The sequence below is a fragment of the Chrysemys picta genome, chromosome 5, assembly GCF_011386835.1.
Source record: "Chrysemys picta bellii isolate R12L10 chromosome 5, ASM1138683v2, whole genome shotgun sequence".
Taxonomy (NCBI): Eukaryota; Metazoa; Chordata; order Testudines; family Emydidae; genus Chrysemys; species Chrysemys picta.
The window spans coordinates 75,782,327-75,807,473 of record NC_088795.1 but is presented as its reverse complement, the minus strand read 5'-3'; the positions used below and the strand labels follow the sequence as shown (position 1 = coordinate 75,807,473).

Genomic DNA, 25,147 nt, shown 5'->3' with positions numbered 1-25,147 from the left:
TAGAGTTTGGCTGGGTCCATTGTGAAGGCCAGGGTACTGTTTGATACTTATTTAATCATATCATAGCATTAAAGGTGTATGCAAAGGACACATGGTGCTATATGTTATATGTTATATGAAATTTACCATTTGACTTTAGATTTATTTTAAGACTAGGTTTATGCTGCTAAACTTAAATTCATTGGACAATATCCTAAATACAGCAAGCATTCACTGAACAGTGTCTTCCCCATACTACTATAGTTGTATTAAGCAACAGAGGGTCCTGTGGCACCTTTGAGACTAACAGAAGTACTGGGAGCATAAGCTTTCGTGGGTCAGAACCTCACTTCTTTAGATGCAAGTAATGGAAATCTCCAGAGGCAGGTATATATCAGTGTGGAGATAACGAGGTTAGTTCAATCAGGGAGGGTGAGGTGCTCTGCTAGCAGTTGAGGTGTGAACACCAAGGTTGTTGTATTAGTGTGGGATAAAAATGGCTCCCATCACTATAATATCTGAACACCTCATAATCTTTAATGCCTTTATCCTCACAACGCCTCTGTGAATTGATATTATTCCCATTTGATAGATGGGGAACATATGCACAGCGAGGCTAAGTGATTTGCTGAAGATCACACAGGATTTCTGTGGCAGAGAATGGAGAGAACCTGGGTCTCCCAAGTACCATGTTAATCCCCTAACCTTCCTCCTTCCATCATGTCTCACTTCCAGAATGGTTAAAGTGTTAAATTCCATTAGAAACTCAGAAAGCAAGTACAAGAGCAGCTAGTCTTGGCCAGTTTTTGGTTTACCGTTGTGCCAGTCTTAAAACACTTAACATATTTGCTTAGTAATCTGTGCATACTGAGGTAGAATAAAGCAGTGTCTTTAAACCTAGTTGTGACAGGGGATTCAGACATAGCAGTGCCAGTGAAGGAGGATAGAGCAGCAGGCGGTTGTGCTACACCAGGGATAGGCAACCTATGGCATGTGTGCCGAAGGCAGCACACAAGCTGATTTTCAGTGGCACTCACACTGCCTGGGTCCTGGCTACCAGTCTGGGGGACTCTGCATTTTAATTTAATTTTAAATGAAGCTTCTTAAACATTTTAAAAGCCTTATTTACTTTACATATAACAATAGTTTAGTTATATATTATAGACTTATAGAAAGAGACCTTCTAAAAACTTTAACATGTATTACTGGCACGCAAAACCTTAAATTAGAGTGAATAAATGAAGACTCGGCACACCACCTCTGAAAGGTTGCCAACCCCTGTGCTACACATTGTTGAATGGAGGCAGCAGTCTCCTTGCTCAGATAGGATGGGCTGCTTTGGTACTCAGGAGTGAGGGAAATTGTCCTTGTTGCAAAAGAGTCTGTCTAAAGAGGCTGGGAGGAAGAATTGGGTGATGGAGGATAGCTCAGAGTGCTTAGAACTTTTGGTGTAATCTTCTGTAAATAACATTAGTAAAGTGCTTTGAACTCCTTGGATGAAAACGGCTATAACTGCCAAGTAACGTTTACTAATTCCTCGCTGTATCCACGGATACAAACTTAACCCGTTTTTTTTTCAAATAATTACGTTTTGTTCATTCATCTTTTTCTTCCTGTATGCCTTCCAGAGAATTGGATGCTGAAACATATTAATTGAAGGTGTCTAGCAACATATAAATGCATCTGTTCTGTTACAGGGTGCATAGCCAGGCTTTGGGTTGGAAAATACAAAAGCCCTTGAATCTATTGATCAAGTATTGGCATCTGTATGGAGTTTGGCTGACCTAACAGTTGAGATGGATTTCATATATGGGTTGTTCTTTCTTTAATTTTTTTAGCACACCATAGGTGAGGATTGTTTTAATTCTTTGAAAGATTGACAACTTTTAAAATAGCTTTATATTGAATTTTTTGGTTATGAAAAAACCCAAATGCTTGCATGCACTAATACCGTCCTTAAAAAGAGAAATCAGGCTATTCAGTCATATGCCTTAAGTGTTCCTAAATAGGTTGATTGGGTTTGAGATGCCTTACCCCATAAATTATCAAACACCATCTCTGTTCCAGACTAACCTTTCAGGAGTTATTAGCAGAATGGAGTTATTTATACATGGGAGTCCTTGATTATTTCTTTATTCCCCAAGAAAAAGTCCTGTCATCTGAAAGCATTTTTATTTTATATATTAAGTAGTAGCAATAGTTTTATTATATATGTAGGCCAATGTTCGTCTAACTGCAAGTGGCTAAAATACTAGCATGGAGCAAAGTGATCATTGTACACAGATTTCAGCAACATGGAAACAGCCTCTGGCAAAGCATAAAAACCAGAAGCAGGTTGGTTTGATTGCATACTGTATGAGAACTGCCTCCTCACATTCTGTTCATGTTAATGGTCCTGATGCTTCTGATGCCCAAAAGATCTCTGCCTCCACATAGGCTGCTGTTGATACTATATGGCCATGGGTCTAGCTGCTACAGGTTTGCCCATGTTAGGAATAACATCATTAAAACTTTTTTCAATACAGTTCTCAAGATAAGGTCACAGTTACTACAACCCTTTCTTCTTGAACAATTTATAAAAATATTAACAAAGTTAAGTTCTGTTCATGCTTGGCTGCCCAACTGTGTTAACTGAAATGTTGCAAAACAAAGTATTTATAAACATTGTCCTATCTTGGTGAAAATGTAGTGTAGGTGGAGGGAAAATGTGCTCAGTTAAAGACAAGAGTAACACATGGGATCTTAATATGTCATGACAAGAAATATTCATTGCCATCCCCAGAAGACAGAACTAAAGGGTTCAGAAAGTTATTAGCTAAATTGTAGTCTCTGTATGACATGAAGATCTTTGAGTGAGTTTGTTTGCATAAAGGCATGAGTAGCACAAGACTAAAATTAACAATTTGGGATGGCTCAGAAGGAAATATGAAAAATCGAACACACTGCAACTGAACAGCAGGGTTATCCTTGCATTGGCTACCATCACTGTTTGTTTGGGGGCTAGGGGAGAATGGTTGGAAGAGAAGACATTTAATCAGTGTTGAAAGAATGTATTTTTACATGTAATATAGTGAATAAATTATTCATGAACAGTTCTTCCTTTTGGACAGATTATCCCTGTAATGTTTCCAGGGTCAGTATCTGAATAAATTATATACTGAATAAATAGACGCAGCAAAGAAATATCTTATACACCTGACATTTTTGGAATTTGTCCAGATTTTGTCCTTTGGCACTGGCATTAATTATTCTTTCAGAGTCCTCTCCTTTTCTGTCCCATCTGGATTCACCCCCTTTTGTGTTGCTGTAGCTGAGTCACTGTTTATGAGCCAAGTACCATGTTAAATTCTCATTTCCTGTGACTTGCATGAAAAAGGCACATTATATGATTTCCCGTTATTTCACATATAAATTCACCTATAACAGGGTTTATGTAACTGCACAAAACAAAACAAACTCCCTCTTCTTGGCTTATGCTGCATGAATTTAAATATTTATTTTTAGTTAATGAATATTTTACATATAGTATATTCCCCATTTAAAATTATCTACTTTAATTAAAATGTCTTTTGAAAGTTTTCCCTTTCCTTTTAAACTTGGATTTACTAAGTGTTTTCTTCCATGCTTTTACCCAAAGCTTAAATGAGTAAGCTCTTGAATGAGTAACCCTGTTCATTTGTGTGTCTCATAAATATATAGGCTAGGCTGTGCCTGAAATGCACAGCCCTGAATAGTGGGCGATATGGAGCTTTACTACTCTAGGCAGAGCTTGGGGAGGAATTGTTGGCTTGATCCTGCCAGTTTTCCCTTTGATTTCAGTGTGGGAAAGATCAGACACTTTGTCTCTCTTTGTTGCACAGGGTAGTGTGGAGTGGCTACAGGGCTATACCTGTCTGCCCTAAAGGGATGGTTAGTTCCCATAGGGGCCAAGGAGGAAACAGCACCTGTGCTTCTCCTTGGACCTTGCTCAGGGAGTGCAAAGAATAGAATGGCTTCCCCTTGCTACTTACATTTTAAAAGGACTGCAGTCCAGCTGCTAAGCAAATTACTTCTGTTCGGGGTTTTTTTTTTTTTTTAACAACAACAATTAGCGACTGAAACTATAACTGCATCTTGTTTGCATCCATATTGTTGCATATGCATCTTCCACACCTAAAACCCTGGACTTCCATGTGCAAATTGCATGTGCAGATAAGGCAACATGGCTATCTCTGAACAGTTTGTATGGCCAAACATAGTTTATTCATGCAAATTCAAATTTCTGGCAGAACGTTTTCTGAGCACAAAATTGCAAAATTCTGAGCACAAATTTGGAAAGTAGTTTTGAAAATCTGGCCCCAGCTGTTGGGTCTTCAGACATTATATTGGCAAAGAACAAATGGTTTTCAACAAGGTTTGCAGAGGAGAATGGGTTGAGTGGTTATATGCCTTCATTTTTATGCACAATTTTGTAACATCTGTCTTCATTTCTAACACATATGGAGAAAGTTCTGTTCTTGTTTTATTGTCATTTTTTTCATGTGATTTTCCATCATTGCAGATATTTTGTGAATTGTCTGCTTGCTGTGAGCCAGTCTTGACAGGGGAGTAGTTTTGTTCAGTGTCCCCTCTCCTGCAAAATAATTAATATACATATTGGTCAAGATTTTTTAAAAAGCTTTTGGGTGCTTGAGTTGAATTACAGGGTGCTGAGCACCTGCTTTTGGTAAAATAGGCCTTTGTGAGGTGTCATATTTGGGGCCCAGTAACAAAGGCAATCCAAATAACTAGTCACTTTTGAAAATGTTAGCCATTAATTTAACTACTTTCATAGCACTGCCAACATGCTCAGAGATACAGAACCCAGAAGACACACACCCTGCCCTGAGGTTATTCTAATCCAGTAAAACAAAGCTCCCAATATCCCCCAATTTTTCCTGTTTTCTCTGGCTAAGGGTTGTAATTCTTTGAATTTGTTTTGGGACTGGTCATAGTAGTATTTTTTTTTAAATTCATGACTTTTATAGCTTTATTGTGTGTGTGTGTGTGTGTGTGTGTGTGTGTGTGTGTGTGTATAATATATACACATATAATATATCATCCACTGAGATTTAAAAAAATTACTAGTTATGGATATTATGCCAGAAGCCTCATGCTGTGAAGATTATTGCCTAATGAAGGTCACTTTTTCAACTCACGTGGAATAATTTTCTCTGTAAACTAAATCTAGTGATCACAATTGAAAAGGAAACATTTGCCAACAGTTATCAGACAATTTGGTATCTAAAATGCTACAGTAAGCTCATTATGCCAAAAATATGACATAGATACAGCATGTCAGGTATAACTGTGTGGTAATGGTTGGCAAAATGGGCTTTTTAATGTCAACCACAATAGAGTTCACTAATAAATTGAAGAAAAGGAAGGATTGAAAAGTAGGCTTTTTCCTCCTTGCTTTGCTTTTTCCAGCTTATATTTTAGGACCTGACACCTTGCTGCTTCTTTGCACAATATATTTCGATGTATTTTCTGTTTCCTTTTGAGTTGCATTACTCAGTGCCTTTTGGCTTCTGGTATGTGTCAAGATTCTGTGCACTAGCTGTGTGACCTTTTCTTTGAAGTAATAGAGTAACCTGCAGAGCAGTTGCTGGGATGGATCTGAAAGGCAACCACTTTTAAATCAAGATTGGATGTTTTTCTAAAAGATCTGCTCTAGGAATTATTTTGGGAAAGTTCTATGGCCTGTGTTATACAGGAGGTTGTAAGGTCCTGTAGATTGAGAACCTGGGCCTGCAGAACTGCCAGGCAGCTGGCATCTCTGAAACTAATGGACTCTGTCATCAGCTTGTGCTCTACTGCCCACAATGTGCTGTGGACGCAGGCCATGGGAAGTCTTGCTTCAAGGGGTCTGAAAGGCAGCAGCCCCATGGCTCCTGATAAGTTCCCCACCCTATATAAACCTAGTGGGTGTTCCAGGAAGTATCCAGGCAACAGTGTGGATTTCCTGTAGCTGCCATGACCATTGCTCCTCTCTTGACCTCAGCTTGATTTGGATTTCAGCTTCTGATTTGGCCCCTGAAGCCTGACTTGGACTATGACCCTTGGTATTGACCACGGCCTGGAACCTGACTACACACTCCTCTGCTACTCCTCACCTCAGGTTTGGCCCTGCTCTGACCCTTGGTCCTGACTGCTTGTGTTGGGATCCTAACAGAGGTCAGATTAGACTATCACAATAGTCCCTTCTTCTTTGAGTGCTTGTTCATGTCCATTCCACATTAGGTGTGTGCGCGCCGGGTGCACAAGCGTCGGAAACTTTTCCCTTAGCGGTACCCGTCAGGACGGCGGGGCCCCCGCCTGAGCGGCGCCACTGCGCTGTGCATCTATACCCCCACTGGTCCGACCCCCTCCAGTTCCTACTTACCATCCATGGTGACGTTGGAACAACCTCTTGCCCTCCTACGAGAAGCAATCCCTTAGCTTTAGAGTACTTAGCTGCTATCAGTTCATTAGCATTCTATTGTTGTGGACACTTAATAGATTAGGTGCTTGGAGGCTTCCAGCATCCACCCCTGTTCGCAGGGCATACCGCAGGCCCACGGGTTTAAGGCTTGCGCCACGTGCCGCAAGCCAATGCTGCTTAATGACCCCCACGACTCCTGTCTACGTTGCCTGGGGGAAGTACACCAAACAGAGAGGTGTAAGATTTGCAAGGCTTTTAAGCCTAGAACAAAGGAAGAGAGAGACTTTCGCTTGAAGCAGTTGTTGATGGAGGCAGTGCTGCAGCCATTGGGCCCGGAGCGGCCGACGTCGGTTCCGGCTCTAGCCTCTTCGGTGCGGAGTGCCCCGGAGTCGTCAAGAGGCCAGGTGCTGGATAAGCACTGCAAGCCGTCAGCCTTGGAGAAAAGTAGGCCACGGCACCGCTCATCCTCCCCAGTGCAGCCCAAGGCCAAACCAAAAGAAGGGCGCGGACGTTCCCCACAAAGGAGACTGGCGCCATCTAAGGACCCGGGCACCGGAAAGAGCAGGATGGACATTGTGCCAGCGCCAGCACCGATGGCACCGGCGCCACAAGTCCCACTGAGTCCAGCCCTAAGTGAACTCAGTGAGGATGACGGGCTTGAGGGAGTAATAGATCAGCTGTCCACACCTGACATCTTTGAGGTGGTGAAGGACCTCATCGGGTTGTCGGCGGTGAGCCCCGTCCCAATCAGGGAGAAGCCTCCGGCACCCGGGCCTGCAGTGCCGTCGAGGGGAAAGCTGGCAATGGTGCACCGTTCGAGGACACTCTCCCGGCATCGCTCCCGGCGTTGGTCCCGGTCGAGCGTCGAGTCTGTGGACTCTGTTACCCCTGACGCAGAAAGAAGCCTCGGTACCGGAGACAAGTCAGCGCACGGGGTTAGTGCAAGGGAACTGACGTTCTCCGGTACCCTCCAGAGACCAGCACCAGGAGAAGGCGAGCCGACCATCGCCGAAGTCTTCCAGAAGTCACCGGTCCAGGTCTCAGGAGCACCGGTCCCGGTCCCGATCGGCAAGAAGCCGCTCGTCAGCCTCCCGCCAGCACAGGTCGATGGCACCGCCATGGCCTTTGCGCTCAGCATCACCGGAGTCCGGCACTGACTCAGGCCAATACAGTTACCTGCACTGGGCACCGGACAGCAGAGCATACCAGGCTGGGTGGCAACCCCAGTGGGCACTGGCCCTTCTGGACCCCTTAGGCCTACCACCAGTGGGAAGGGGCTCCCTCCAGGGCCAGCTACTTGGTGCATTGGTCCCAGTCCCCGCACCGATGCTCCTCCGTGTGGGAAGCTACGGTGTCCAGATCACCTGCACCGTCGCCGAGCAAGAGACCGGAGAAACCAGCACTGAGTCCGGTGCCACCCCAGGGTCAGCTGTCCGGGCCCGAGCTGGAAGCCCCTCCTCTGGGGGAGGGGGACCAAGGGGACCAGCAGGAGGAAGCGGAGCAGCTGCTGACCTCCTCATCATCCCCGGATGAAGCAGTGGCAGGCACAGCAGTATCAGGACCGCCACCAATAGACCACAGAGCCCACCAAGAGCTGCTGCATAAGGTTGCTCATAACTTGGTGTTACAGGCGAGGAGACGGTTGAGCAGGAGGACCCCATGGTGGACATCCTGAGCACAGAGGGTCCATCCAGAATAGCGCTTCCGCTCATTAAGACCATACATCGAACTATAAGACTATATGGCAGACCCCGGCCTCCAGCGCTCCAACAGCCAAAGGTGTGGAACACAAGTACTTTGCCCCGTTTCTTGTTTTGCCACCCAAGCCCATGTTCCCTGGTAGTCTCGGCGGTAAACGAGGGAGAGCGCCATGGGCAGCATGACCCTAAGGCCAAGGAAGCGAAGTGCCTGGACCTTTTTGGCAGGAAGGTGTATTCCTCAGGGGGCCTCCAGTTGAGGATTGCTAACCAACAGGCCATCCTCAACAGACATAACTTCAACTCCTGGGCGGCAGTGGGAAAGTTTAAGGACAACCTGTAGGGTTCCCAACAGGAGTTTACGGCGCTGGTGGACGAAGGCAAGGCCGTAGCAAAGACCTCTCTCCAGATGTCCTTGAATTCGGTGATGCAGCGGCCAGGACAATCGCATCTGGTGTGGTCATGCAATGCTTGGCGTGGCTACAGGAGTCAGGACTGCTGCCTGAGGTCCAGAACTCGCTCCAGGACCTCCCCTTCGAAGGGTCCGGCTCTTTTCGGACCAGACGGACGCAAAGCTGCATAGCCTCAAGGACTTGAGGGCCACACTCAAGTCGCTGGGTATGCACACCGCGGCGACCCAAAGAAAGCCCTTCAAGCCACAGCCTCCTCCTCAGCATCACTACCAGCCTCATCCTAGGCAGGAGCCCTACCACAAGCGAAATGGGGATAACAGAAGGCGGGGTAATAATAATAATAATAGCTCCAATAGGCTGGGCCAGAGCCAAGGCCAGTATAAGTCTCAGCCTGGCCCTACACCAGGCTTTTGAAGGTGCACTCGAGGACAGCGTACCAGACCAATCACCGGATCCATCCCCGTGTTTCCTGAATTGCCTGTCCCGCTTCTCCCGTGCATGATCCAGCATTTCGTCGGACCGTTGGGTGTTACGCACGGTGCGAGGTGGTTACATGCTGCAGTTCTCCTCCCTGCCTGCCCCTCAACCCCCTTCCCCGTGCTCTTCAGGGACCCTTCTCACGAGCACCTCCTGGAAGAGGAGGTTTGCATGCTCCTAGAGGCAGGGGCAGTAGAGTTGGTACCGAAGGACCTAAGAGGGAAAGGGTTCTATTCCTGCTACTTCCTCATTCCCAAGGCCAAAGGAGGCCTTCGACCCATTCTGGACTTGCGCGGGCTCAATAAGTTCCTGGTCAAGGCCCGATTCCTCATGGTCTCTCTGGGCACCATCATCCCTTCCCTGGATCCGGGGGACTGATACGTTGCCCTTGACATGAAGGACGCGTACTTTCATATCACCATCCACCCGGGGCATCGCCGATTCCTGCACTTCACTGTGAACCAAGAACATTACCAGTTCACTGTTCTCCTCTTTGGCCTAGCTGCGGCCCCACGGGTGTTCACAAAATGCATGGCGGTAGTGGCGGCCTTCCTATGGAGGCAGAGGGTCCAAGTTTACCCGTACCTTGACAACTGGCTCCTGGCGGGCCGGTCCGAAGAGGAGGTTCGGTCCCATGTGCAAGTGGCCCTGAGACTATTCCGCACGCTGGGGTTCCTGGTCAACGTCCCCAAGTTCACCCTCATTCCAACGCAGAGAGTGGAATTCATAGGAGCGGTCCTAGATGCGGTACAGGCAAAGGCGAGCCTCCCGGTATCACAATTCCTGGCCATCCAGCAAGCAGTGAACTCCCTGTGCCAGTTTCCCACTACAACGGCCAGATGCTGCCTGAGGCTGCTGGGCCACATGGCAGCATGCACGCATGTCGTCAAGCATGCCAGACTGAAACTCAGAACGCTGCAGGCTTGGCTCGCCCGTGTATACCGCCCAGGCAGGGACCCCCTGGACTTGGTAGTGACTGCCCCGGGGGACGTATTAGACTCCCTGTGGTGGTGGGTGTCCCAGACAGTGGTTTGCGAAGGCATCCCCTTTGCTGCACAGCAGCCGGACCTGACACTTGTGATGGACATGTCAGACCTCGGATGGGGTGCTCACCTAGGGGAATCTCAAGACTCAGGGCTTTTGGTCGGGAGTGGAGTAGTTGCTCCATATCAATGTGAAGGAACTCAGGGCAGTTCGTTTAGCCTGCCAGATCTTTCACGCCACTTTGAGTGGTCACAGCGTGACAGTTCTGATGGACAACACGACCGCCATGTTTTACATAAACAAGCAGGGCAGAGCCTGTTCCTTGCAGCTCTGCCACGAGGCTCTCCTCCTCTGGGACTTTTGCATAGCCCACGCCATTTGCCTTGAGGCATCACATCTCCCGGGGGTGCGGAATGAACTGGCGGATCACCTCAGCAGGTCGTACCGCATGCACGATTGGACACTCAGAGCGGATGTCATGTATTCGCTCTTCCGCAAGTGGGGGTTTCCCCGGGTAGACCTGTTTGCCATCGGGGGCAATGCCCAGTGCCTGCAGTTCTGCTTGTTCCAGGGCCGCAGCCCGGGCTCAATAGCAGATGCGTTCACGATCCCGTGGGGATGGGAATTGAAATACGCCTCCCCCCACCGCTTCCTCTGGTGCACAAGGTCCTGCTCAAAGTGCGCAGGGATGGGGGAGGTGGTCATCCTCATTGCCCTGGCCTGGCCCCGCCAGCACTGGTTCACCACGCTCTTGGAGCTGTTGGTGTAAGCCTGGTAACCTTGCCCCTACACCAGGACCTCATCACGGAGGACAGCTCCTCCACCCCGACCTGCAATCACTGCATATAATGCCATGGAAGCTCTGTGGCTGAACGCTTTGGAGAGCCAGTGCTCCCTCCCTGTGCAGCAGGTTCTACTTGGTAGTAGGAAGCCCTCTACCAGGGCGACTTCCCTGGCCAAGTGGAAGAGGTTCTCGTGCTGGTGTGGGCCTCAATAGGTTCAGCCACGCCAGGCTCCGGTGCCTACCATTCTAGAGTACCTACTGCACCTCAGGCTGGCCCCGTCCTTGATCAGACTGCATCTGGCGGCCATCTCCGCCTTCCACCCGGGGCTTTCAGGGGGCTCGGTGTTTTCCCACCCAATGATGGGGTGGTTCCTTAAGGGACTGGAGAGGGTGTTCCCTTACTCACGTCCCCCAGTCCCTGAATGGAATCCAACTTAGTCCTTTCTAAACTCATGGGGCCCCTGTTCAAGCCCCTTGCTACCTGCTCCCTCCTCCACCTTTCCTGGAAGGTGGCATTCCTGGTAGCCATCACCTTGGCCAGAAGGGTATCTGAGCTGAGGGCACTCACCTCGGAGCCCTGCGGAGTATTTCATAAAGACAAGACGCAGCTCCGCCCACACCCCAAGTTCCTCCCAAAGGTGGTCTCACAATTCCATCTAGGGCAGGACGTTTGTCTGCCGGTGTTTTTCCCCAAGCCCCATGCGGACCCGAGTCACTGCAGCCTACATACCCTGGATGTCCATCAAGCATTGGCGTTCTACTTGGAGTGCACCAAGCTCTTTCGTAAATCCACGCAGCTGTTTGTGGCCGTGGGGGAAAGGATGAGAGGCCTCCGGTGTCGGCGCAGCGAATCTCCTCCTGGATTACAGACTGCATTCGGGCATGTTATGACCTCGCAGGTGTTCCAGCCCCAATGGTCACAGCCCACTTGACCAGGGCGCAAGCAGCTTCAGCGGCTTTCCTGGCACAGGTCCCGATCCAGGAGATCTGCAGAGCAGCCACCTGGTCATTGGTGCATACCTTTACGACCCACTACCCGGTCAAACAGCAGGCCCGAGAGGATGCGGCAGTTGGCAGGGCGGTCCTCCGATCAATTGTTCTGTGACTCCTACCCTCCTCCAAAGGTAAGCTTGTGATTCACCTAATGTGGAATGGACGTGAACAAGCACTCAGAGAAGAAAAAATGGTTACCTACCTTTTCGTAACTGTTGTTCTTTGAGATGTGCTGTTCACATCCATTCCACTGCCGGCCCTCCTACCCCTCTGTCAGAGTCGCCGGCAAGAAGGAACTGGAGGGGGTCGGGCCAGCGGGGATATATATGCACGGAGGGTACCGCTAAGGGAAAAGTTTCTAACGCTCGTGCACGCGGTGCGCGCACACCTAATGTGGAATGGACATGAACAACACATCTCGAAGAACAACAGTTACGAAAAGGTAGGTAACCATTTTTTCTGGCTTTGGAATCTATGAATCTACTACAGGTAATAAGAGGAACACAGGCAAGTATGCATGTATGTATTTTCATTTTCAAATGATGTATTATGTTTGGCCAAGCAAATCTGTTGGTGCTCCCTATTTTCAGAAGCATAAAATCCATTAAAAGTGTCAAGTGGAGCTTGTATAGTTAGGATGTTTTTCTTTAGCATTAATGATTTCTTGTACAGGCAGATATGGTATGTAATTCTATGAAAATATACACAGTTGTTTATGGAAGAAAGTGTAGGGGAAATTTTTAAAGGCACAAAGAGAATTTAGCAGCAAAATGTACTGTGAAGTTCTTTAAATGCTCATCGTTTTAGTCATCGTTTCCTGTAATCTATCTAGAGCTCTCTATTTAGCTTAGTTATATACTGTGCAAACCTTTTTAAATTATGAATAAAATGCATTTTTTGCTTTTAAAAAAATGTACATGTTCTTGTTTTGTTAAACTAGAAAGTGTTGTAACGCACTGCACAGCATAATAGCTATTGCCTCCATTTAGCTGTGGAATTGCAAATTGTAGAATAAAATATAAAATGTGTAATTCAGTACATGAAATTGCAATATTATTTTACCTTCTTTTACACAACAGAGTAGATTAATAACAAGACTCTATCAGATCATGCTGAAGACTTTCTTTATGTTCAATGAAAAGTAAATTTCTTTATCAATCATGTGCTCTGATGAGGTTTTGTCATATCTATAGCCTTGCGGTTAGCTTGATCTATGGCAGATTTACTTATCTGATAGTCAGATTAATTTAACTAGGCAGATAGATTCTTTTACTATTCCTAACCTGGAGTTTGGGTTCACTTAGAGTGTATTTGTATGCAATCATGGGGTGTGATTGCTGCTTGTGGAGACATACCTGAGATAGTTTTAATCTAGCTGGCTTGGGTACTGGTGCAGTGAAGCTGCGGCAGCACATGCTTCGGTGCAGGCTAGCTGCTCAAGTAATTACTGACGGTTCTCGGAATGTTTGTACAGCCCACGATGAAGTGCATGCTGCTGTGGCTTCACTGCTCTGGTACCTGAACTAGTTAAATTAAGTCTAGCTCAGAAACGTCGACGTGAGTTGCAATAACACCCCATGATGCGGTATAGACAGACCCTTAGACTCTTTATATGTAATTGTATGTGATATAAATTTAATAGGATTTCATTGTTTAAACAAGATGTATATAATCTGATACCGTATTGCTAACACTGGTGATTTTATTGTGTCTAGGGTGTTTTTTACCTATCTTATGAAGATATGATGAAAGGCTGTCAACTCACAAATTTCCCCTCATTCAAAACAACCAGCATCTCCTAGAGAGACAAGCTGGATGAGGTAATATCTTTTATTGAACCAATGTCTGTTGGTGAGAGAGACAAGCTTTTGAGCTACACAGAGTGGGAGGGATAGCTCAGTGGTTTGAGCATTGGCCTGCTAAACCCAGGGTTGTGAGCTCAATCCTTGAGGGTTCAATTTAGGGAACTGGGGTAAAAATCTGTCTGGGGATTGGTCCTGCTAAGAGCAGGGGGTTGGACTAGATGACCTCCTGAGGTCCCTTCCAACCCTAATATTCTATGGATAATCTACTATTACTGTCTGAAGCCAGCAAGATGGCCACTGTTTCCCTACACTCAATCTGCATGTGGAGATAAGGCGGCTCTTAATAAAGTTGACTACCACATCCCACTCTTTTCAGTGAGACTGAAGCCACATCCTCCCCCAAATTGGCTGTCACGCTATGGTTCAGTGGCTGGACAGGACGCAGGACTGTGAGGATCAGCAGAGATATTGCTGCTCCTCACAGTCCCTGTGTCCTGTCCAGCCCCTGAACCATAGCGTGACAGCCAATTTGGGGGAAGATGTGGGGGGAGCAGATTGGGAGCAGGACTCAGAGTTAGGAGTGGCAGGGAATGGGGTGCAGAGGAATATGGTGGCTATGGGGCATGTGAGGGATAGTGATGGGGATGGGATATAGAAGGGGTTAGAATGGCAGCTCCCCCAGTCTAAGGGGTAGTGATGGGTAAGGGGCATAGTTTCAGAAAAATTCTGGGGACACAAAGTTATGTTAACATATAGAACATTCTCTGTCACAAATGGCATCACACATGAGAAAAACTAAGCATGAGCGTCCAGAGGAAGGTAGTATTGCCGACTTTTGTGAACTGATCACTAGTCATGAGATTTTTGAGCCTGTAGGAGGAGCTGTTGTGATGATGTTACAAACTCTTCTATTCATGCGCTTTTCCAGGGTTGGGCAGAGCTGTATGCGAGAGCCTTGGCGGTAAGGACAAAGACCTGTCCTGTCTCTGAACCCTGCCTTCAGTGTTTTGTCCTATAGCCATGAGGATTTGTGGAGCAGGGAGTGAGGGAAAAGCTGCTCTTGGGTCTGGGGACCAAGGAGCAACATTTCACTGCTTCCTGCTGCCTTGACTTCTTCACTTGAGATGTAGGCAGAGGGGAAACCTTGGGGAATGGTGGGGGGAGTCAGGGAAGTAGTACTGCTGAGTCTGGGGAAGGGGAGAGCCCCAGGGGAAGGGGAGAACCCCAGTCAAGTCAGTAAGAGGAAACGAATGGCTGTTCCCCTATCTTAGGGGTAAGGAGACAGCAATTCGAGTCTTCAGCTGAGCAGCCATGGAGAAACATGTGTTTTTGTGTGCAGTAAAGGTTGACTTTCAACCTGAAATGATCACACGGACATAGCTGGAGGAAAGTTTAAAAAGTCAAAAGAAAGACTTAAAAAAATGGTGATGTTTTTAAGTTCTCATGATGCATGGGATCTCAGGATTTTGGGGGATTTGACTTGTGATTTTGATCCCTTGAGTTTGGCAGTACCATGATGGCCAGTTGGTTAAAAGCCTGGCTTTTAACCAGGTTTCATTTAAAGTAGCTGTTTCTTCCAAATTCTCTTTCCAAAATTTCTCTGTAGCGATAAACCATAATTAGCTTACAGAATGTCACTTTCCATAGCTTTGCTGGAAACACACATTTAAAAAAGCATTCTCTTCACATTATCAGTAGTTTTTATAAAATAATCTACTTCATCTTATAGTACACAACTTTTGTTGCAGATCTATTAGCTGCGTGCAACAAAGGAATTTGGTGGATTTTCATTAAAGGATTTTATTAATTGCCATGCAGGATTACACTCATGTTAAATAATAAAATGAAAAAAATATTGAGTGGCTGCTAAAATATATGGAAATATACCTATCTCATAGAACTGGAAGGGACTCTGAAAGGTCATAGAGTCCAGGCACCTGCCTTCACTAGCAGGACCAAGTTTACTACCAAATTTACTCTTGTTTTCTTGTATTATATAATTGATCTCATGGCTATAGGTAGCTTTCCTGATTTCCTTCTAAGACACATAGAGAGTTACCAACCTCCCCTCTCTTCACCTTGTTCCAAATACTGTGTTGGAAATTAAGTGCCTGCTGTTGTTCTGAAAATAACAGAATGCTACCATTGTCTTCAATGAGATCTGGGTTTGTCAATAAAAGCATAACCACAATGTTAAAGAAAAAAACAGGAGATGTAATTACCTATGTGTCTGTCTATTTAGTTATAAAATGAGTAAAGATGAGTCAGGCTTTCTGAAGTAATTACCTTAATGTAACAAAGAAACGACTTTAAAAATAGCTAACTACCAGAAGAATGAAAGAGCAATCTTATCAATAGGAAACTAATGCTTATTCTGCTAACTATGCTATGAGAGCCTGACTATAATTGCTTTTGTCTAGAACTCATATTTCATTGCTCCAGTAGTCTACCAAAGCAAAGATCTGGAGCCTTTCTCTCTTATCTCTTGGGTTAGGACAGCTGGGTCTTCAAAACATCTGTTCGGCTAATCAGCTCTTTACCCACAAACATTGACCCCCTGTCATTGAACGTTGATCCCCTGTCAAAACGGCATCAAACCTCTGACTTTTCACCCGTGGTGGATTCCAGTGTCAGATTAGCATTACCAGTTTAGAATCAAAACTAAAACATTCATTCTATACCAGCATCCTTGCTTGTTATGATAATACCATGTCTATATGTTCAATGGCAGCTACCTGAATTAACCTCACAATGTACTTAAAGAAGTTAATTTTTTTTAAAATGAGTAAGTCACAGCACATAGTGGAGACTGAAGTGCTGCTTCTAGCAGAGTCACTGGGGATGTCAGGGGATTATTTAAAATTCAAACTGCAGTTTCCTTAAAATCATTTTTGAAAAATATGTCACTATTATAGATAGAGTATGTGTCACTGCTAGTGATAGATTAATGATGACTATGGCCAGAGTAAAAAGGAGGGGAAGGGGGAATCTAAAAACATTTCAGTGTGTTTCAGGTCTGAGATACGGTAGCCCTCCTATTTCTTGGAGTGTTTCTTTATTTTCTCTAGTAAATATCAGTACTGCCTGTCTTGGGGCACCTGTTTAGAGCAGATGAGCCCACTGCAATTCTTTAATTCTGTGGTTGATATTGGTTTTTAGAATAGGCCTAATGTTCAACACGTATTTCATGCTGACTTAAGAGGGTAAAAAACACACAAAATTAGACCTCCACAAGTCTGAATTTAGGTCCGTTTTGCCATTCTATACAGTAAATAACTCAGGTGTGATAACAGGGATAACAAACTTACCTATCTGATAGTTGTTTCATATTGAAGAATAATGTGGTTCAGGATTAAAGATTAATTTATATTACAATAGTATTTTGACCCTCAAGCTTATGCATCGTTTACTTAGGTATTTTTAAAAAGTTTCCCATTTTGTTTTCTCAGATTTTTTGCTTTTACAATTTTTTCTTTTCCGATACTGATTGCAAAGCCTCCATAAAAATGGTGTGCATTGTGGTAGTGCTTATTAGATGCACTAGTAAATAATGATCTGTCATATCCTTCCTTAGAAGCATCATTTTAAGGGTCCATCATTAAGGGCATTTAATTTTTATTTCAATTGAAATGTACTAAAAATTAAGTAATTTGGCCATCTGCTATATATTATACCACAGATATTGCCTTCCCTGGGTACAGGGGAAATGTGTGGTTATCTCAGATAGTGACAAGTGTCAAATGCTTGGATTTTAAAGGTGACAATTGTAAATTTCAGTTCAGGAATCATTTTTTGGTTAAAAAAATGGTTCAAAAACATTCTTTTTCATACTCATTACTCAGAAATGATGTTGAAATCCATTTTTGTTAGATTCAGCTGAAGTCAATGTTCCGCAGTGTTTGTGTACTCCAGCTTACACCATTGCTCTGCTTTGTCAGCCAAGAACAGTGGCATTTGCAATGTAGGCTCTAGCTGTAGTCCTGTTGCTATAGCAACTATTGCCTTTTTTCTCCTATAACTAGCAGCATCCCAAGTTAAAAATGCAGAATTAGCCAACCAAATCAATTTTATGCCTGTTATGATTACCATTAATTCTAATTCTGTCTGTTCACTCTTCGCCCACTCAGCAATTCATTGTGGACAGTTTCTGCCCAACCCTTATATGACTGCATTTTGGGAAGAGGGGAGGGAATTATGTTCCCTCGGTGCTCAGGGCAATGAATGGATTGCTCTGTCCCTACCATTTTTATATCACATACACGGAATAACACAGAATTCCTTTAATTAAAAGCAGCCATTAATACATTATAACACAGAAATAGAGATTAGAAAACAAGATGTTACTAATATAATTAGCTCATATCTTTAAGACATAGCCGATTTGAAGGATTAGTGCAGAGTCTGAAAGAGGATAAGTGCTTCCTGGAACTTCCCAGGATGCAGGAGAATACATCCACTTATGGAGGGCAGCCTGTTCCCCATTGCACATCAGTCCTGTACTACAGCCTGGTATGGATGGCCCTAGTCCTTTCCGATCCAGTGAGGGGAGCAAAGGACCGCCAGGAGATAATATTTTCTTATTCTGTAAATTGACAGATGAAGGAATATGTCAAGACAAAAATTCTCTGGTGGATGTAGGCTCTGATATTCTTTACTTCCTAAACACCTGGGTACTTCATTTATGTTTGTTTATTTTTGACGTATAAACCCTAAAGGGCCAGCCATCTTATACTTTAGGTGTCCCTGGCAATTCGTTAAAAGCACAATTAATGTGAGGAAAAGAAAGTTAGGTGTGATTTTTATCGGTATATGTTATTAAACATCCATTAAAATGTACACACACAAAATGATGAAAAATATTTTCCAAATTTACAGCAAGGCAAGGTAAGGAAAAATGCTGCTTGAGAACATATTAGAGTTTGATTTAAGGGTATTTATTTTGTATACTTTAACACTTGATTTTGACAATTTGTGTTTTATGCAGTGTGGTTTAGCTGTGTCAGTCCCAGAACATTAGAGACAAGGTGGGTGAGATAATATATTTTATTGGACCAACTTCTATTGGTGAGACAGAAAAGTTTTTGAGCCACACAGAGCTTTTCCTTCTTTAATTTGTGTTTTTAGTAGTTATAAGCCTTTAATTTTTTAATCTCAACTTGTATTCTCATTAAATAATTATCTGACCCCCTCATAATTTTCCACAACTGTGAAAATTTAAATAAATAAAAATCTAAAAAATACATTCAAATAGATATTGATACCATCAATCCAAATGATAAATAAAAATGAATTCTGCCAAGCCCAAGCATAACTAATGGACCAAATAAAGAGTGTGGTAGAGATACAGAAAATACCTCGCCCTCATTAAACATCAGTCCCCAAATGCACCTTAAAAAGTATAGGAGTACTTGTGGCACCTTAGAGACTAACAAATTTATAGTCCACGAAAGCTTATGCTCTAATAAATTTGTTAGTCTCTAAGGTGCCACAAGTACTCCTGTTCTTTTTGCGGATACAGACTAACATGGCTGCTACTCTGACACCTTAAAAAGTATGAACCTTTTAGCATGACATGAGGGTAAAATGGATCTGATTTTCAGTGAGAGTTCCACACACTTAAGGAAACAAAATATCTGAGTGGTACATTGTAAATGTAAATTGGAGAGGAGAATTTTGCCCTTAGCATAGAGGTAATATAATATTAAGGTGAGGGGCACAACCTGATTTGCGTTGGGGTCTTAGCCCTTTACCATCATCATTGAGAATCTGTACCAACTGACTCCAGTTTAATTGTTAGTTCTATAAAAAAATTTCAGTTGGTATGGCCTCTTCCTGGAACAATGCTGTCACCCTGGGAAAAGCTGGCTAAATCCCAGGCAATTCTTTGAAAGTGTAGGGACATGTTCATTGGAGTTGGAAATATGGTGATGTCCCAACACAAACTCAGTCTTCAACCTAATCTAGGTGTCAAGTTTTAGGACAGAAGAACCTGTTCTTGACGGTCCATGGTGTTTCATTCACAGTGTGAAGCTGAATGCATGTTTAGTTGAACACGTGGAACTTTACTGAACACTGTGGACCGCTCTCTCCAAGTGGCTGAGCAGCCTAACTCCTCGGTGTTCCCTGTTCCTCTGGTGTGCCTTCAAAATGGTCTCTCCAGGGAAGACTTGCTCTCTGACTCCAGTTCCACTGATCATGGTACATCTTCCTTATTTTACAGACATTTTAATATAAATATTAAAAACAAATATTTGATGCACAGACCCCACCACTTTTCCCTTCGGCCAGAGGTTGCTAGTACATAGCCAAGTTGGAGTCTTGTCTTTATCACAGAGAAGACTACGGTTACATAGTCTTTGAGATAGTTTTGTGTCCTCAACAGGTGACCTTGCTGGGAGTGACTTACCTCTGTCTTCTTGTCAATTGTCTCCGAGCCTAGCAAACTGTGTCCCTGTGGTGTCTCCTTCCTCCCTGTGGAGTTGTCCTCCAGATGGTTCTCTGTCTCTCCATTCAGTGACGATCTCTGTAGGCTTTCCTGGGTGTTGAGTCTGCTGGCTTGTAGGTGTCTCATGTTCCTTTGGATCACTTGTCCCTTGCGCAGTCACCTCATATGACTGGGTGCCTCAGAACCCCTCATGACTCCTTTAGTTCACTCCTTCTGGGGTCTCTCCAATGGCTGGATTATCGGGCCTGTAGATGCTCAACTGACCTGTTGTATTTTAGTGCCTGCTTTCTCTGATTGTTGGCTATCTCCTCTTCATCCTTCTGGTTGCAACAGGTTCCCCCTCATTGATATCAGAGTTTTAGGCCTTCCTCTCATCAGTACCTGCACTGGACTGTTTTAATACCCCTGTGATGGGATATTCCTGTGTGCCAAAAAAGCAAAAGAGGTCTGAAGCAGCCTTGTGTAAGAATCTTGGCTGATTCCACCTTACCATGACTCTATGGGTATGCTGGGGAGGAGGTGTGGTGGTCAAGCTCTCATTTGCATGCAGATGTCTTGAATTCTTCTTATGCAAATTGGGGTCATTGTTGGTGAAGATGTGCAGAATGCCATATCTCACAAAGCGGGTCTTCAGTTTGTCAATCACTGACTTGCTACTTGTATCAAGCAGGGTATCAACCTCTCAAAAATTTTAACAGTAGTCCACTGTAATCAAGTGCTGCTTTTCCTGCTCCCACCTTTTCCAATGGTTGGGTGCGTAACTCAAGTGGTAAGTCTTTTTCTGCTTCTATCACATGGATGGCAGATGTTGTATCCTTCTATCATGGAGCGGAGTCGTGTATTCATTCCTAGCCAGTAAACACACACTCGAGCCCATTTAAGACAGCTGTAAATGCCCAGGTGTGAGGCGTGTATTTTTGGCATGACATCCTTATGTAACAGCTCTCTGTCCTCGAAATGTAATTCCACCCTGCACACTCAGCTCATCTTTAATTTGAAAATATGGTTCTGCTCCTACCAATATTTGACTTTTGTCTTCTGGCCACCCTGTTAGCACGCTCTCTTGACTGCCTGTAGTGTGATGTCCTGTTCCATAGCCTCTTCCCATCAGCTTCACTGTTGAAACCGGGAGAGAGTGCAGCATGTTAATGTAATCAATGTTCAGATTCCTTTCCCCCAACTCACTGATGCTGGGTATATGTGCCCTGCTCAGGGTGTCAGCTAACACCAGTAATTGTTCTGGACAATATCTGATCTCTACCTGGTAGCACTGGAAGTCATCGACATACTCTGCAATCTCTTTGGAGCACTAAAAAGGGTCTTTGCCATCATGATGTCTAGAGTTTTGTGGTATCACTGGGCGCCCCACTCATCACTGGACTGGCGCCTCATCCTGATAGTCTTGGGATTAGCTCAAGGCCAAGACTCCTCCTCCCCCGTCCATGGTTTGCACTCTGTCTCTGCTGTCCGCTTGCAGTCTCAGCAACCACAGTGTCCTCTTCATGGCTTCAGATGCGTGGGCTCTGCAAGTATGTAACAGCATGTCAGATCTTGCTATTAGGGATCTACTCAGTCCTATTCAACATCCTGTCTTGTGAGCTGAAGCATGGATTCTGCTACTGCAGGCAGGTGTGGACAGAACTTGGACTGGAGCTGGCATGACTCTGATTGCCTTGATATTGTTAGAATCACTTTCAATCCCTCTCCTGTGAGCAGGTGTCTAACATATGTCACCTCACACCGTTTGAGTCACATTTTTTCTGGGTTGAGTTTTATGTTCTTGTCCCTGCATCACTGTAGAAAAGCTGCAGTTTTCTGTCATGGTCTCATTCAGCTTCTCTGTCAATGCCTCCTTCAGCTACAATGAGCATATAGTCTGCAATTATTTTCACCCCCAGGTAGTCCTTCCAGCGCAGCAGTGAGTGTTCTCTGGAACACCTCTGTGCTGGGTTTATGCCCATTGGCATGCTTAGCCATCTGTAGTCACCAAATGGTGTTGCAAAGGTTGTCAGCATGCTGCATTGTTTATTCAAGCTTATGTGCCAGAAGCTTTTCCTCACACATAGACTGTAAAGATTCTGGGCTTGTCTACAAAAACTTAGGTTTGTGGCAAGCTAAGGGATGGATCTATCCTGACTAGCCTGCCATGGTGCAGCTGTCCATGTGCACCCTGCTTATGGATAATGACATTTTGTTAATGCACTTTGATCTAGTCCTGTTTCAAAGTGGACTAGCTCAGAATGCATTAACGAACTCTTCAGGCTCATCAGCAGGGTCCATGTGGACAGTTAGAGCGCAGCAGGCTAGTGCAGGGTAGATTCACACCCCAGCTTGCCATAAACTAAATATTCATGTAGACAAACCCTCTGGCTTTGGACAGTTCTGGCAAGATGTCATCAATTGTAGGCTGTAGATTGTGGCATCTTTTCAATGCCTGGTTCGGTGGCTTTGGGTCTATGCTGATGTGCAGTTTGTCTGATGGCTTCTTTACCATCATCGTGTTGGTTGTCCAAGCTGTACTGGTCTGCACAGGTGCTATGATACCCCTGCTCTGCAGACTTTTGAGCTCTTTGCATACTGGATTATGTAGTGCCGATGGAATTTTTCTTTGTGATAAGCACAAAGGAAGACCACTATGGGGTCTACTTCCAATCCCAGACAGTAAACATGCTCTTGAGCCTGCAGCTTTCCTTTGAGGCACTTGTCACCTTTGAAAACATCCCCATTTGCTTTTACAATTGACTCCATTGTCCATGGGGCTCCCCTTTTTGCTTCTTGCACTGCAGCTATAACGCTGTGACACTGCACCCTGATCAGATCCATAGTTTGTACGACTGTATTCCTCAAGAGGGATCACTATCCCAAACTAAGGTTGATACCATATTTTTTGGGGGGTACAGGGGGGTTGCTACTATGAGGTCACATTTTCCTAGGGGCTGCATTATGCTCTCATTGTACATTATTAGAGTGCATCTGCTCTTCGTAATGGGTGTGTCCCCCCAGGGAATATTGGCTCTCTGACTCAAGTTCCACTGATCATGATACACATGGAAACTATATTGACATCTCTCTATCAGCCATTCCACTTCCTTCCAACATGTAGTCTGTAATAACTTGGCTCTTAGGTATGATGTTGGGAGACTTTGAGCATGCTAAAAGAATCCTCTACCTGCTTAATACAGTAATATGTTCTCTTTTGCTATCAAAATATCAGTGAGCTAGGAAAGACCTTTACCTGGGCAGTGCCTCTAAGGTATTGGACTGTCACTCACTGACAGCTATGTTCGAGAGATAATTAAATTCACTGTGAGCTGTATGGCTGAAATTACTTCAAAATGTAGGGTCTAGCTTCCAGGAATGAGGGATCCCAAAGACATTCAGTGAGTTATTAATAGTTTTTCCATATCTCATTTTAGAGGGCAGGTAGTTTTTGCATGTTCCCATGATAGTTTTTACTTTTTTCCAATATGTCAATTCAATTGAGAATCATATCTGAGCATTGAGAACATATCTTTTGAGATACTAATGGTAGGTAACAAAGCTCATTACGGGAGATTTATGGCCATAACATAAACAAGAACATTCAAAATACCAATTGAAATAAATTTGTAGGATTTGTGCTTTTTTAAAAAAATCTGAAGCTTGTGCAAAAAATGAAGGTGTAGCATATTCAAAAATATGTGAATTAGAAAGAATTTGTTTTTATGTAGCAACTTATCTTTGTGAGAGCCAAAGGGCCTTACAAAGTGAATTATGTAATAATGGAAGATCATTGCCAGATGTGACAAGTGGAGCTGTCATTCAGAAAATAACCTTAGACAGTAGAACCAGCACATTCAGGGATGAGAATTTCCTCTTATCTGTCCCTTTTTAAAGGTAATGTAAATTAATTATAATAGAAATGTTGAATCTTATAACTTAGATGGAACTATAGTTTATGCCAAAAAATTATTCCTTTCTTTGTAACATTTCCTGCACTTCTATGTTATTTTACTCAACTCAAGCTTTTATTCTGAATTGTGCCTCAAGAAATTGAAGTTTATCAGGTGCTGTGGGAACTTTATCAGCCTCCTGGATAGGCAGAAACAACTTCAGTATTTAATTTCCCATTTGCACATACCTCTGATTTGGAGAGATGTCACTCATTTTAGTCCCAAGTTACCTACATTTCACATAAATTTGGTGTCACTTAGCTTTTATTGTTAAAAATTATTTACCTCAGCAACAGAGATTCATGGAAGTTAGGTGATAGAAAAAGTTATTTACCCTGAAGGAATGAATGCCACATCATTTTAAGTTTCCTGTGTAAATAATTCCTTTATGTGCCTCATTTTGGGTTGATATCACGTGCTGTGCCCCACAATGGGACTATAGTAGCTTGACAGGTATGCCTTTGTGGGACAGCATGTCTAGCATTACTACTCCTCATAGTACACCACTTCACTGCAGGTACACATGAGGTCTGAGTCCCAAGTCCAGACACAGAATATTCCTTTCTGATTCAGAGATGCAGTATTGGAGTACAACAAGCTAACAGTATTGTTTTTAGAGCAGAAGTCTATACAATCATATAGCTTTTAGGCCTGTGTTGAGAATGAATGCCCCAGATGGAGGGTTCCGCTCTTTCTCTCTCCCTCCTTATAACCTCGCATTTCTAATATAACTGACAATAGTCAGTTGTTTTTTCTTAACTCCTTTTAGAACAACACATCAGACAGGCTGATTTCAAAATGAAAGGGAGGAAATGGCAGAGGGGAGAGAGTCAGAAAGAGATGGCATATTTAATAATAGATCAAAAGTGCTAAAATTACTACATCTCAGCATGCTGTTCATTATATAGAACACCTCATACACTTTACTGAGTCACATGCTGTGAATGAGAGAATGTGTTTTTGATCAATGTTAATCCAGAGAAGAGCAACAAAAATGATTAAAGGTCTAGAAAACATGACCTATAAGGGAAGATTGAAAAAATTGGATTTGTTTATTCTGGAGAAGAGAAGATTGAGAGGGGACATAACAGTTTTCACATACATAACAGTTTGTTACAAGGAGGAGGGAGAAAAATTATTCTCCTTAACTTCTGAGGATAGGACAAGAAACCATGGGCTTAAAATGTGGCAAGAGT

General features: G+C 44.1%; 1 protein-coding gene across 27 annotated transcripts in view; it reads left to right on the top strand.

Moving 5' to 3' along the window:
- The window catches only part of GPM6A (glycoprotein M6A), a 335,818-nt gene that overhangs the window by 170,176 nt on the left and 140,495 nt on the right, over positions 1–25,147 (top strand). For 2 of the 27 annotated variants that reach the window (XM_065596676.1, XM_065596669.1), the window contains exon 1: positions 13,485–13,589. The exons of the other annotated variants lie outside the window; for them this stretch is intronic. The gene's annotated coding sequence lies outside the window, so the exon portion shown is untranslated. Of the gene's footprint in view, positions 1–13,484; positions 13,590–25,147 lie in introns of those variants that run through there. 27 annotated transcript variants of the gene reach the window in all.